Source organism: Onychomys torridus, chromosome X (genome assembly GCF_903995425.1).
Source record: "Onychomys torridus chromosome X, mOncTor1.1, whole genome shotgun sequence".
Classification (NCBI taxonomy): Eukaryota; Metazoa; Chordata; class Mammalia; order Rodentia; family Cricetidae; genus Onychomys; species Onychomys torridus.
Window position 1 is genome coordinate 84,052,384 of NC_050466.1, and position 14,758 is coordinate 84,067,141.

A 14,758-nucleotide genomic window follows, 5' to 3' on the forward strand; every position below is an offset into this window, starting at 1 on the left:
TTAAAGTGGTAGGCTCCCAATCTAAGCCACGACTGACTACAATACAAAACCCTGGACACCAAGGTTCAGGAGTGACTACTCCCTGCTTGACAAGACTTAACATGAACAAAATATCTGACAGCTTAGTAAACTGGACCCATGAGTAGAAATGGTTTTGAGTCCTTACAGCAAATAATCAAGCCTGAGGCTGCTCCCGTGGAAACCTGTACCAGAACATACTAAAAATGAAGTAGAAGACATGTTTGTGAGAAAACCAAGTGCTCCTAGATGGAAGCTACCCTCCCTTGGATGTGCCTTGATATGAAATGTAAGGCACACCCAGTTGAGTGCATCTTCTGTCCTTTTCACACGCTTTCCTAAGTTCTAAGAGCAGCGCTCCTGACACTCTCTTCTCTTAAAAACCATGTTTTTAATTGAAATAGAATGATATCAGTTTCTCCAATCTCTTTCCTCCTGCAAGCTTCTCTGTCCCATCCCTGCTCTCAAACTGATAGTCTATTTTTTCCTTACTATTGTTACTTAAATATGTGTGTGCATATGTGCACACACGCGCATACAGCTTGCTGAGTCCAGAATACAATTGTCACGCCCTCTTCACCTTCCTTGACAGTTTCAGTTATAGGCAAGCAATTACAGTCTCAAAATACTACATGGGGACTTTTAGAAAATAAATTGTGTCTCATTCAGAGTGATTTGGTGAAAGCTCAGGCTGTCTCCATGCTGTCACTGGTCCAGCACGAAGCACCACTTCGTTTAGCATATGCATGCTCTATATGCTATGCAGTCCTGAGTTACTTAGTGTCTAGGTTATCAGCATCACTGTGTGCCAGCGCTTGTATGCAGGACTCAGCATTACTCATAGTTTGAGCGCCCACTAGTGGTTGTGGAAGGTAGCATCCGAGGCAGGACAGAAAATTAGGGGGACAGGCGAAGAAAAAGGGGACTCCGGAATCTGCTTAAAACTTCTCAACAGATGAAACTATAAAATTTCAACCTAACTAACAACCTTTGCTAGCATAGAGACAATATTTCTTTTAAGACTTTTAAAGGGCTGGCAAATAGCTAAGAGACACTTGACAACCTCAGTTTGATCCCTGGATCTGACAAGGTTTCAGGAAATAACAGATTCCTGAGATGATTACCCTCTGACCACCAAAGGTAATACACACACGCGCGCGCGCGCACACACACACACACACACACACACACACACACACACACACACTAAAAGTATGTTAAAATAATAACAAACCTTGGGTAGGACATCATTTCGTGGATATTTTTTTGGGAACATCACAAATGCCACAGTCTTGCCACGGTCTGGGTTCAGGCCCTGAGATGGGGAAGGGATGTAGGCACGAAGAAATGAAGTGTCTGGCCACCAGACGAGTTTCACACAAGTGGCCGGCCCTGAATAGCTCCAGCTATCTTTATTTTTACATAAAAAACAAGCATGCTTTTTCAATCCTCCAACGTTCACTCCCAGCAAAAACAAATATGTCAAATATGTTTTTCTCAACTTTTACATCAAAACATCTTTAAACCCAAAACAACAGTTATCATTTTGCTAATGATATCAAATATCATTATCAAATATCAATACTGAGCCAAGTACATCCTGTCTTTACAAAACTAAAGGGTAGTTGACATAGGCACACATTTTCAAGAACAACAATATCATTCAAAACATATTTACAGAAATAGGGGTGATCTGCCTCCGATCCTGTCAGCACTGAATCAGAACAGCTCCCAGGGACTGAAGTGACAGCTGGCATCCCCAGACAAGAAACCTGAGAAGCACCAGCTCCCAGAGAATTTTAGGGGAAGATATTCAAGAAAAACATGGGGTTTCTGGGAATGACCATATCTGTCCCATGTGTGATTGACAAAATGGCACTAAAACCGTCAAGAGAATCATCAATATTATGAGAGAGAAGAGAGCATGCAGGCCACATGGTCCCAGCAGTATTCTGCGCTGTCCCTTTTAGAATGATGTTGGCACTTTGAGGAAGCTTAGGAGTTGTGGTCTTGGTGGCCGGAGCCAGATGGATTTGGTACAGAATTCTACAAGACATTCAAACTAATACCATTATTCCTCAAATGATTCCATAAAACAGAGAAAGAAGGGTATTTTCAAAATCCTTTAATGATGCCAGCATTACACTGATAATACAATATGGCAAAGACTCAACAAAAAGAAAATTATACACCAATATGTTTGATGAAATCAATATCAAAATTATCAATAAAATACTTGCCATTTCAAAACACACCAAAAAGATTATCCAAGATGATAAAGTTGGCTTCATTCCAGAGATACAGGCATGGTTGAACATATGCAAATCAATAATTATAACCCACCACATAACCAGACATAAGGACAGAAACCACATGGGCATCTCATTAGATGCAGAAAAGGCTTTTGACAAAAGCTAACAACCACTTGATAAAATTATCTGGAGAAAATAGGTGTATAGGGATATACTTCAATATAATAAAGGAAATTCACAAGTCCACAGCCAACTTCATTGTAAAGGGGGACTCAAAGCATTTCCACAAACCTCAGGAACAATGCAAGGGCGTGAACTCCACCCACTCTTTTCACCCTAGCACCGAAGTCTTCCTAGAGTAATGAGCAAGTGCAGGAGATAAACAGAATGCACGTAGGAAACGAAAAGTTCAAGGTATATTTATTTGCAGAATATATAATTCTACACATAGAAGGCCTGAATGACTACCAGAGATCTCCAGCTGATAAATTCGTTCATCAAAGGAGCAGGATACAAAATTAATACCCTCAAACCAGTAACCTTCCTATACACAAATGCCAAACACACTGTGAATGAAATCAAGGTAATGCTGCCATTCACAATAGCCTCAATTTTTTTTTCTAGGACTAAATCTAACCATGGAAGTGAAAACCTTGTACAATGAAAACTTTAAGACACCGAAAAAAGCTGAAGTAAATACAAGAAGATGGAAAGACCTTTTATGCTCATGGGTTGGTAAGATAAATATTGTGAAAATGTCCATCCTACTAAACACAATCTACACATTCAATGCAATCCCAGTCAAAATTTCAATATAATTATTCACAGAAATTGAGTAAAAATGAGTATTAAATTTCATATGGAAAGGCAAAAGACCTGGGATAGCCAAGACAACCCAGAACAACAAAGACAAAACTACTGAAGTACCACTGGCCCAGATTTCAAGTTACACAACAGAGCTATAATAATAAAAACAACCCAGTACTAGAATAAGAACACATTCATTGACCAATGGAATAGAACTGAGGACCCTCATACAAAGCCACACTTCTACAGTCACCTCATTTGTGAAAATGGCAACAATACATTCTGAGTGAGGTAACCTAGACCTAGAAAGACAAAATGTCACATCTCTTCTGTCATTTGTGTACATTAGTTTTGAATCTTTAGACGTGTGTGTTTCATTTGGAATTCACATAGAGGTCAGGAAACTAAGGACCAGGAACAGGGACTTTCAAGGGAGGGGAGCTAGACTACACTGGGCTGAAGGTTTAAAAAGGAAATATGGAACAGAAAGAGATAAATTGGAATGGAGGAGTGTTTAAGACTATTATTTTGCCAGGCGGTGGTGGTGCACGCCTTTAATCCCAGCACTTGGGAGGCAGAGGCAGGCGGATCTCTGTGAGTTCAAGGCCAGCCTGGTCTCCAAAGCGACAAAGCTACACAGAGGAACCCTGTCTCTAAATAAATAAATAAATAGATAGATAGATAGATAGATAGATAGATAGATAAATAAAAAAGACTATTATTTTAACTAGGCAAAGATGTGTTACATTTGCTTTGCTGCAGAATATGACTTTAACTGTGTAAAGGTGTGTTACTTTTGTTTATGCTGCATTTGTTTAATGATATAAGGATGTGTGTTTAGTTATGTGAAGATATATCTGTTTCACCTTGCCTACCTAAGGCACCTGATTAGTCTAATAAAAAGCTAAATGGAAGTAGTTAGGCAGAGAAAGGATAGGTGGGGCTAGCAGATGGAATAAATAGGAAGAGAAATTTAGGCTCAAAAAGAAGAATGAGAGGAATGAGGGAAGAAAGAAGAGGAGAGAATGGGGGACATGCCTAGGGCAAGAAGCCAGGAAGAAGCCACCCAGTCAGCCAGCCAGACATAGAGAAGCAGTTAAAGTAAGAGATATAGAAGTAAGAAAGGTAATAATCCCTGAGGCAAAAAGTAGATAAAAAGAAACAGGTTAATCTAGGTTAAAAGAGCTAGGCAGAAATGTGCCTAAGCTAGGCCGAGCACTCAAAACTAAAAATAAGTCCCTGTGTCATGATATGGGAGCTAGTTGGTGGCCCAAAGGAAAAAGCCTGGTACAGAGGAGGGGAAGGCAAAGCAGAAGAGGGAAACTGGCAGGGATAAATAATACTAAGGACTTTCCTAAAAAGCCAAATGTAAACATACTACTGTAGAAGCTTCCTAAAATGTGTTTGTACGCATGCATGAAAAGAGTTAAAGTGGTGTTATCCTGTAACAGAGTGACAGTGGCCCCATCTGACACCAGAGACTAACAAATAAAAGGCCATTACTTCTTGTTGGAGTTGTTGAAGATCTCCAAACATTAAAGATAATTTCCAATGTTCTTGGCTGCATCATTGATTCTTCTGATTTATGAGCATTTAAGTTCTCTTGAGTGTTTTAAAGTTTTCATTGTAGAATTCTCCCACTTCCTCAATTAGGTTTATTCCCAAGTATTTTTTGTTTCACATTTATGAAAGTGATTTTTCCCTGATTTCTTCCTCTGCATGTTTGTTATTGGTATAAAGAAAAGCTACTGATTTTTCCCCTAATTCTGTATCCTGCTAGTTGCTGACAGTGTTTATCAGCTAAAATTTTTCTAGTGGAGTCTTTAGGATGTAGAATCATATCATCTTCAAATAGTGATACTTGGAGTTCACATTCTTATTTGTATCCCCTTTATTAGTTTCTCCTGTGATTTTTCCAGTTAAGACATTCTGTACTGAATGAGAGTGATGAATGTGGACACCCTTTTTGGTTGCTGACTTTTGTAGAAATGGTTTGAGCTTTTCTTCATTTTATATAGCTTTGGCTGCAGGTTTGCCACATTTTGCCTTTGTTATGTTGAGATATACTCTTTCTATTCTCATTTTCTTCAGTAATTGTATCATGAAAGAATAGTTTATTTTGTCAAAATCCTTTTCTGCACTATTCAGATGGTCTTGTGATTTTTATCCTTGAGTTCATTTACAATGTAAATGTAAATTTTACATGATGTATGACATTTTTGATTTGCATATGTTGAATGATCCCTACATGTATGAAATAATGTTAAATTGATCATAGTGAATGATCCTTTTGATGTGTTCCTATATTTGATTTACATTTTTTGTACCTGTGTTGTAGCCTGAGTTTTCCTGTGTCTCAGCAGCTGCTCCCAAATAACTACAAAGAGGCTTAATATTAATTCTAAATGCTCAGCCGATAACTCAGGCTTATTACTAACTAGCTCTTACAACTTACATTAACCCATTTCTATTAATGCATGTGCTGCCCCAAGGCTCGTGGCTTTTACCTCTCCTGTGTGTCCTGCTTTCTTTTCATCTGGCTGGTGACTCCTCAGACTCCACCCTTCTTCTTCCCAGTATCCTCCTAGTCTGGCTCTTCCATCCATCTCTTCCTGCTCAGCTATAGGTCAGTCAGCTCTTTATTAACCAATGAGAGTAATACATATTCACAGTGTACAAAGATTGTTCTGCAGCACTGTGTTCTTTAGGAAGCTTAGTCTGTACCTTTCTATTTTTGTTTGATTTCTGTTTAGTTTTGATATTAAGGTAATACTGGCTTTGTAAAGGGGATTTGGTAACATTCTTTACTTTCTTATTTATCTTATATATGCAATAATTTGAGAAGTATTGGTTCTTTTACTTTGGAGCTTCTGGTGGGTGGAGTTTTGCCACCAGGTCACCTTTCCTATTGTTTTAGTGCAACACAGAAGGTTTAACTTCAGTCATGATGATCTTCTCAGCATCAACTTGAATGCTCTATTGTCTTCAAACTTTCTCTATCAGATAAATTAGTTCATTATCTTTAAATTCAACTTCACTCACATTCTCAGGACATAGGTAGAAAGAAGCCATATTATTGGTCAAAATATCACACAAATGGTCCCTAGCCTATTTCCTGTTAAGAGTCCTTTCCCCAACAGTTCCCACTCAACAGACCAACCGTCCTCAAAGCAGTGACTTGGCTCTCCTAAGGAACACAGAGGCCAGGTTGTGGAATACCTTGGACTCAGGGCTGATGGATCTCTGAATTCAAGACCAGCCTGGTCTACAGAGCTAGTTCCATGACAGCCAGAGCTACACAGGGAAACCATGTCTTGAAAGACAAACAAACAAATAATGAAAACAAAACAAACAAGCGTAAAGATTCTTAAATTAAATCCTCTCATCCCTGAAAAAAAAGAGTCCTTTACCCCTATCTGTTCTATTTTTCTTTTTGTTGCTCTGACCAAAAGGTAATAAAACCCTCTGACCAAAAGTGTAGCAGGGGAGAAAAATGATTTATTTGGCTTACACATCCAGGTCATAGTCCATCATTGAGGGAAGTCAAGGCAGGAACACAAAGAAGTGCTTGAAACATAAACCATAGGGAAATTGTGCTTGCTAGATTGCTCATTGGCTTATGATTATACAGCCCAGGATCACCTGCTCAGGAAATGATGCTGCCCCTAGTGGGCTGGGCCCTCCTATATCAATTCTCAATCAAGACAACTCATCACAGACATTCCCATAGTCCAGTTGATCTGGACTATTCCCTCAATTGACATTATCTGCTCACATGACTCTAGGGCGTGTTAAGTTGACAGTTAAAGATAATTAAGAAAACCCCTTATAAACCCCATGAGCCTTGCCTCCATGGTCATTGTTTCTTCTGGCATCACTATCTTTCAATATCCTACCAGAATTACTTATTGAGTTGTGCTTCCAGAATTCAAGGGATTTTCTACCTCAAAGTTCTTCAGTTTTCCACATTCCTCCTGAACCTGAAACTAGTTTCAAATGTTTATGGACCAGGTAGCAATAGCCCCACCTCTCATCACCAATTTCTGCCTTAGTTTACCTTTATCTTCCTGTTATAAAATACCTCCACAAGGACAACTTGACAAAGGGTTTATTACAGGTCACAGTTCAAGGGTATAGCCCATCGTGGCATGGAAGTCAATGTGGTAGGAACTGAAGCATTTGGTCATATTGCATCCATAATCAGAAAGCACAGAAAATGATGACTACATCCTGCTGTTGAACTCCCTTTCTCCACTTACACAGTTTAGGAGCCTGTAGTCTGAAGGTTTCTCCAGTCCCATCAAGCCTCCACAGTCCTGTGGCTCGCTTATAAAATAATTATTCAGAAGCTTATATTAATTGTAACTGCTCAACCATTAGCTCAGGCTCATTACTGACTAGCTCTTACACTTAAATTAACCCTTAATTCTTACCTATGTTTAGTCATGTGGCTTGGTACCTTTTCCCAGTTCTGCCTTGTCACCTTGTTTCCTCTGTGCCTGGCTGGTGACTCCTGACTCAGCCTTCCTCTTCCCAGAATTCTCCTCATCTGCTCGCCCCACCTATACTTCCTGCCTGGCTACTGGCCAATCAGCATTTTATTTATCAACCAATCAGAGCAACACATATTCACAGCATATAGAACAACATCCCACAGCAAGAACCCAACCAAGGAATGGCACCACCCACAATGTAAATATCATCCCACCTCAATTAATAGTCCATGAACATGCCCAGAAGCACATCTCCCAAGTGACTATAGATTCTGTCAAGTTGACAACAGTAACTAGCAGAGATACATAAAGAGTCAAGTCTAGACCTGGCTATGTAAGATCCTGTCTCAAAAGAAATAACATTGATGTAAGTTCTTCATTTCTGTGCTCTGCACTTGCTTCCAAGTCCTCACTGTTGGTCTTTAACATCTGTATTTCTACAAACAATCTAGTTCAAGTTATCTAGCATGTTTCTAGCAGGTTTCTCAATATTCTTCCATCATCAATGAGTTATCCAATTTAAAAAAAGTTATCCATTTTACTTGGAAGAATCAATAGCATTCCAAGACTGCCCCAATAATACCAAACATCTACATTTCTGCTCACCAGGAAACATTCTCATCTGTCATCTAGGCAGGAGAACTAGAGGGTTACTCTCAGGCTCACAAAAAAGGGCTACTCCTTTCCACCAGAAGTTTCAAAGACCCTCCTGTGTTTCCAGGATCTCTCACCCCTTTGCATGGCTAGGTGGTGTGGTGGCTGTTTCTTTCATGATACTTCTACTTAAAACATGGAAGGTTGCATGGTGTTTTGTTTTATTTTTCCAGGTTACCTCAGAGTACTTAGACCTTACTCAAATGTACACAGGAGTATGAGAACAGAAAGGATCCTGATGGGCCTTTGAGTCCAAGGCAGTGTGCTTAAGCATAATGTCAGCACATTACAGATCCTACAGGTACTGGTAGACAAAATATGCATTTGGGGATTGAGGCTAGCCTGGGTAATCCTGGTAATGTTCCTTCCAGGAGACAGGAAACTGCTAGGATAGTGCTGGTATTTTCTCTTTATGAAGATATGTCAATGAAGCAGCACTAATTACACAAATGTGGGGGCAATGTGGTGGCAACTATAAAAAATTGTGAGCTTTATTAATAAGACAGTCTGAAGGACTCACAGTACAGTAACACAAATCATGATTAAGTCATTATGGAGCATTATCCAAAACACTTAATTCCTAATTTGTATCGAATCTCTAAAAGTTCCTCAGGAGGAAAACATACTCAAATAATTTAAATAAAATCATGCCTAAGGATGCTACATGACAAACTTTCCACAGTGTTGTGCTAATTAGATTTTTAAGGACTATGTTTTGAAAACTACCTCAGTGTTCTGTAAAAAGCTAATGCTTTTAAAAATATAAAGTTTATATCATTTGGTATAATTTTAGCATAATGAAACATTCATCTGGACCTTGTGGTGAATGTAAAATATAATTCATAAAAAAGTTTAAACTGATGTGTAAAATTAAAACACAAATATAATAAAAAAGTTTAAAAAATTAAAAAAATAAAATATAAGTGATCAAAAAATATATAATTCATTAAAAGTTATAAAGTAAAACAACAAAACCATCTAAACATTTTACATGTTGTTACATACAGCAGCGCTTTACTTTCAGATTAAATATATATTAAATAGGAATTGCAAATTACCACAAACTTACTGGGTAAGACGCCAATGTATGAGTTTTACTTCTGTTAATGAGAAATCTAAAACTACATTTTTTTTAGCATAAAATGTTAGCAAGATTTCCTTTTTGGAGGCTTTTGAGGAGAAGCCATTTCCTTGGTTTTACATCTTATAAAGCTTGTTTCTATTCCTAGTTTATGGTTCCTCCCTTTACATTTCAAGCCAATAAAACAATATCTCCTCTTCTCTCTGACCTCCATGTCAGTCTCACATCCTTTTACAACTCTGAATCTCCTACCTCTATCTTGCAATACACTGAACCTGCCCTAATATCCACAATATCTTTAGCTCAAAATTCGTGATCGAACATGTCCCACATGGACAAATTCTAGGGATTAGAACGCATAACTTTGGGGAAGATGTTATTGAAATTTCCATAGAAAGAATTTAGGGGGGTGGGGATTTAGCTCAATGGTAGAGGCCCGGGGTTCGATCTTCAGCTCAGGAAAAAAAAAAAAAGAAAGAAAGAATTTAGGAACAGAGAAAGAGGCAGGCAGAAGTCATAGGCTGGCAAAGCCTCCTCCAGGAAAAGGAAACTCCTATGAAGAGAGTTCGAAAACCTCTTCATAAGGGCAGGAGAAGCTACTGCTTGAAGTACCGTTAGTAATAGGACATATAATATTATTGCCATTTCCAAAGAACCTCAAGGGCTAAGGTTGTTGCTAACCAGTAGATTGCTTGCTTGCCTACCTGTTGTTGTGAGGCTCTATATTCAGCTTTTAGCACTGTGAAAATAAATAAACAAATAAACAAATAAATAGAAATACAAACACTTAAAATAGAAAATAAAATATTACAAGAATATCTATAGCAGAACAGACTGTGATCATCTGACTCTATCTGGTAGGAATACCAGGGATATATTTAGACCTGTAGGACATGCAATCATATTATTTTACATGAAGAAGAAATAAACTTGGAATTTAAAGCTAAGTTACAGCAAGCATGTTTCACAAAGAAGATATATTAGTATGAAACAAAGCATTCAAACAACAGTTACTTCTTGCGGGCCGCAAGAGTATATCATAGAGATTCAGCTGTGTATTAAAGCTGAACTTTGACCCGGCAAGAGTCTGTCAAAAGGCAAAGCCATTTATTATGAATATTTGGTGTTACCTAGCCTTTAATATTCCAGCTGTCTTCTGCTATGAAATCCTTGCGTGCCCAGACCAATTGGTAAACAGTTCAGCTCCCTAGACCTGCTGAACCTAAGTTACTAGCTGCCCTGCTTAGCTTAGGAGACAAGCTAGCTGGAGACACATAGCTTTGTTTCCTGTGCTAATGAAGCTCAGACCACCCGCCTCACCTTGAGGAGGCCTAGTGGTTCTCCAGAGCATTTTGACTGAGAACAAAAGAGGTTTTTACATATCAAGGTGAGAGGTAAAATAACAATCCTGAGGAGACAGGGAACAGGTGCACAGGAAAAGAAGAGGCAAATGGATTCCAGCTGAATTGCTGCTCAAAAGCCTAAAAGCTTAACCAGCTCTAGTTCCTGGTTCTCACACCTATAAATACCTTTCTGCTTTCTGCCATCACTTCCTGGGATTAAAAGTGTGAGTCACCATGCCTGGCTGTTTCCAGTGTGGCCTTGAACTCCCAGAGATCCAGAGGGATCTCTGCCTTTGGAATGCTAAGATTAAAGGTGTGTGCGACAATTTTCTGTGGCTGTTCTGTTCTCTGACCCCAGATGAGTTTATTAGGATGCACAATATATTGGGGAACACAATATCACCACAAATATGGTATAAAACTGACAAAGTCATCAGTTTCTGCTTGTTTTTCCATGAATATGGTAGAGAAGACAATACTGAAGTAATTATAATGTTTGAGAATATGTAAGTTAGCTGGGAGGCAGTGGTGCATGCCTTTAATCCCAGCACTCGGAAGGTAAAATCAGGTGGATCTCTGTGAGCCTACCACCCAGTTACCAAATAAATACACATGGAGGCTTATTCTTACTTGTGAATGCCTGGCCTTAGCTTGGCTTGTTTCTAGCCAGCTTTTCTCAACTTAAATTGTCCTATCTTTTGCCTCTAGATTTTTATCTTTCTCTATTTCTGTATACTTTTCTTTACTTCTTACTCTGTGGCTTCCTGTGTAGCTGGGTGGCTGGCCCTTGATGTTCTCCTCCTTTTCTTGCTCTTCAGATTTCTCCTATTTATTCTCTCTGCCTCCCAGCCACACCCATCCTTTCTCCTGCCTTGCTATTGGCTGTTCAGCTCTTTATTAGACCATTAAGTGTTTTAGACAGGCAAAATAACACAGCTTCACAGAGTTAAACACATGCAACATAAAAGAATGTAACATATCTTTGCATCATTAAACAATGTTCCACAGCATAAACAAATGTAACACATCTTAAAATAATAGTCTACAGCATACTTCTACCTTCCTGTGTGTACCAGCTAGTTAAGCCAAATGCCTCATAATCTTCCAGACAAGAATACACTCCTGCCACTCTGTGTGCACTGTTTTTTTTTTATTAAGAAATTTTCTACTCACTCCACATACTTCACAGATCCCCCCTCTTCCCTCCTTCCACCCCCTAGTCCTCTTTCCCAAGCCACCCCACATCCCCACATCCCCCAAATCGAGGTCTCCCATGGGGAGTCAGCAGGGCCCAGCACACTGAGCCTAGGCAGTCCAAGACCCTTCTCACTTCATCAAGGCTGGTGCACTGTTTTTGAAGTCAGTGAATTTAGATCTCACACTATTCCAGGTGCACACTCATGCCCTCTCACCCCATCATAGCTCATGAGGCTAAAGAATTCTGCATTACCTAAACATGGTGCATAGTTCAACCAAACCAGTGCACTCTGACTGGCTAGCTTAATGGATGTTGGACCCTCCATACCCACAGGATACCATGATTGGGGAAGTCAAAGCCTGTGTGACAAACCAGCGTCCCACATACCCAGGCTCTATGCACCACATGCACTCTGGGTCATCAAGTTAGATGACCTAAGACTCCCCAACCCAAGCACTCACTCTCATCACATTGTGTGTACCCTGGCCTGTGAAATCATAGAATGTATGAAATCCCTACTGAGGGAACTTCTCTTGATATAATTCATAAAACTTGGTGCATGAGATCAGAGGCTGTATTCTCCTAGCTGAGCCAGAATAAACTCGGGTACCCCATCTGTGAATCACAGAAATATTTAATCAATAAACTAACTCCAGATAAGCAAGTCACAATGCAAAACCACAAGTAACATGAAGAGCCAAGACAAAATAACTCTTCCAAAAATTATCAGTCTCACAGTAATGGCTGGAAATGGCAGTGACTTGGACAAAATTCCAGACAGATAACTTAAAAGAATGGTTACAAGCATGTTCAGTGCATTCAAAGAGGACATGAATAAGCTGCTGCATGGATTCAAAGAGTATACAAATAATACAAAGAAAATGCAAACACCTGAATGCAATTAGGAAGACAACCTGGGACATGAAAATAAAAAATTCAACAAAAAAATAGAAATACTGGAAGAAAAGCCAAACAAATGTACACGAAACTGTCAATGAGTCAAATAAAAAACAGTAGACTGCTTCTCCAATAGATTGGATCATGAGGAGGACAGACGCTGAGGATGAAGACGAGGCAGAGCAATTGAATAATGCAGTGAAAGTTAATGATAATAGATTTTTTTCTTTTTATTGAAATTTTTTCCCTTATATATTCCCAATACAGTTTCCCCTCCCTCTACTTCTCCCAGTTCCTTCCCACCTCCCCTCCCATCTGGATACACCTTCTTTCTGTCTCTCAGAAAACAAACAGGTTTCTCAAAGACAATAATAAAACAAAACAAAACAAAACCTAACACACCAAAACAATACAAGACAAACATAATGAAAAGAGCCCACACAAGAAACAGATATAGACACAGAGATCCATTTATTCACACAGTCAAGAATCCCTTAAAGACCTAAACTGGAAGCCATAATATATACACAAAGGACCTTTAGGGTAAAAATAGAGTTAAAAAATAAAATAAAAATAAAAAATGAGATAAAATAAAAAAAAAAGTCCTGATAACATTATGAGACAAGGAACTTCCAAAGATGTCATTGAGTTTGTTTTCTGTTGGTCATCTACTGGTGGGCATGTGGCCCGTGGTTAAGAGCAGCTTGTTTCCCCAATGAGACATCCTTAGAGAAAACTAAATTTTCATTTGCAAGTGGTTATTGACTTGAAATAGCTTCTGAGTTAGGGATGGGGACATGCATCCACTTCTTCTTTCAACTCTAGGACCCCATCTAGTGCCAGTCTGTGCAGGCCTTGTGCATGCTGCCTCAGTCTCTGTGAGTTCATATGTGCATCAATCAATCAATGTGCATTTGATTTAGAGGGCCTTATTTCCTTGGTGTCCGCCATCCACTTTGACTCTTACACACTTTCTGCCTCCTCTTCTACAGGGTTCCATGAGCCCTGACGGGAGGGATTTGATGGCAACAAGCTTACTCCCACAAGCTTTGTGCCACCATTGCATTAACATATTTAGCAGGCAGGACACAATTGTAGATCAAAGGGTTTGTGGCTGGCTTGGTGTTTACGTTTCTCCTTTGATAGAGAGAAGAGTGCCTTCCTATATCAAAGATGCTAGCATGTAGGAGTGAAGGCTCCATGTAGGCACCAGCTTGACTTCTCCATGTTCACTGAGTTATATAGGTGTTGTCTTCAGCATTAGGGCTTTGCCATCAGTTTGTAGATGGCAACCTATAGCCCTGATGACAGCCTGAGTTGTTTAGGGTTTCCATGGGTCCCCTTTGGCCAACAAATCAATTAACCCATTCCTGGTATTGGAAGTTTCATTTGGTGACAAGAGATGCTCAGCTGGGGCTCTGTTTCCCCCATTATTTGGCAATTTCATTTAGATCACCTTCATATATGTATGCATTTTAGGAAGCTCTGCTGTATCAGGTTTTCATACTATCCCTTAAATGACCCTTAATTTTAACTGTCTCTCCCTATATTCCCTCCCTTGTCTTCCTCTTCCCTCCTCCTTCCCACCTAATCTTCCCATTCCAGTCCCCCACCCGCATCCACCCATAACTATCTATCCCATTTCCCTTTCCTAGGGAGAGCTATCTGGTCCTCCTAGGCTATACCTAGTCTTATTCTATACCTAACCCCTGTGGTTCTAGGGATTATAGCTAGGATGTCACTGATTTAAAAGCTAATATCCAGGGCTGGAGAGATGGCTCAGAGGTTAAGAGCACTGGCTGTTCTTCCAGAGGACCTGAGTTCAATTCCCAGCAACCACATGGCGGCTCACAGCCATCTAGAATGAGATCTGGTGCCCTCTTCTGGCCTGTAGGCTGAACACTCACTGTACACATAATCAATCAATCAATCAATCTTTTTTTTTTTAAAAGCTAATATCCACATATAAGTGAATATACACCATATTTGTCTTTCTGGGTCTGGGATACCTCATT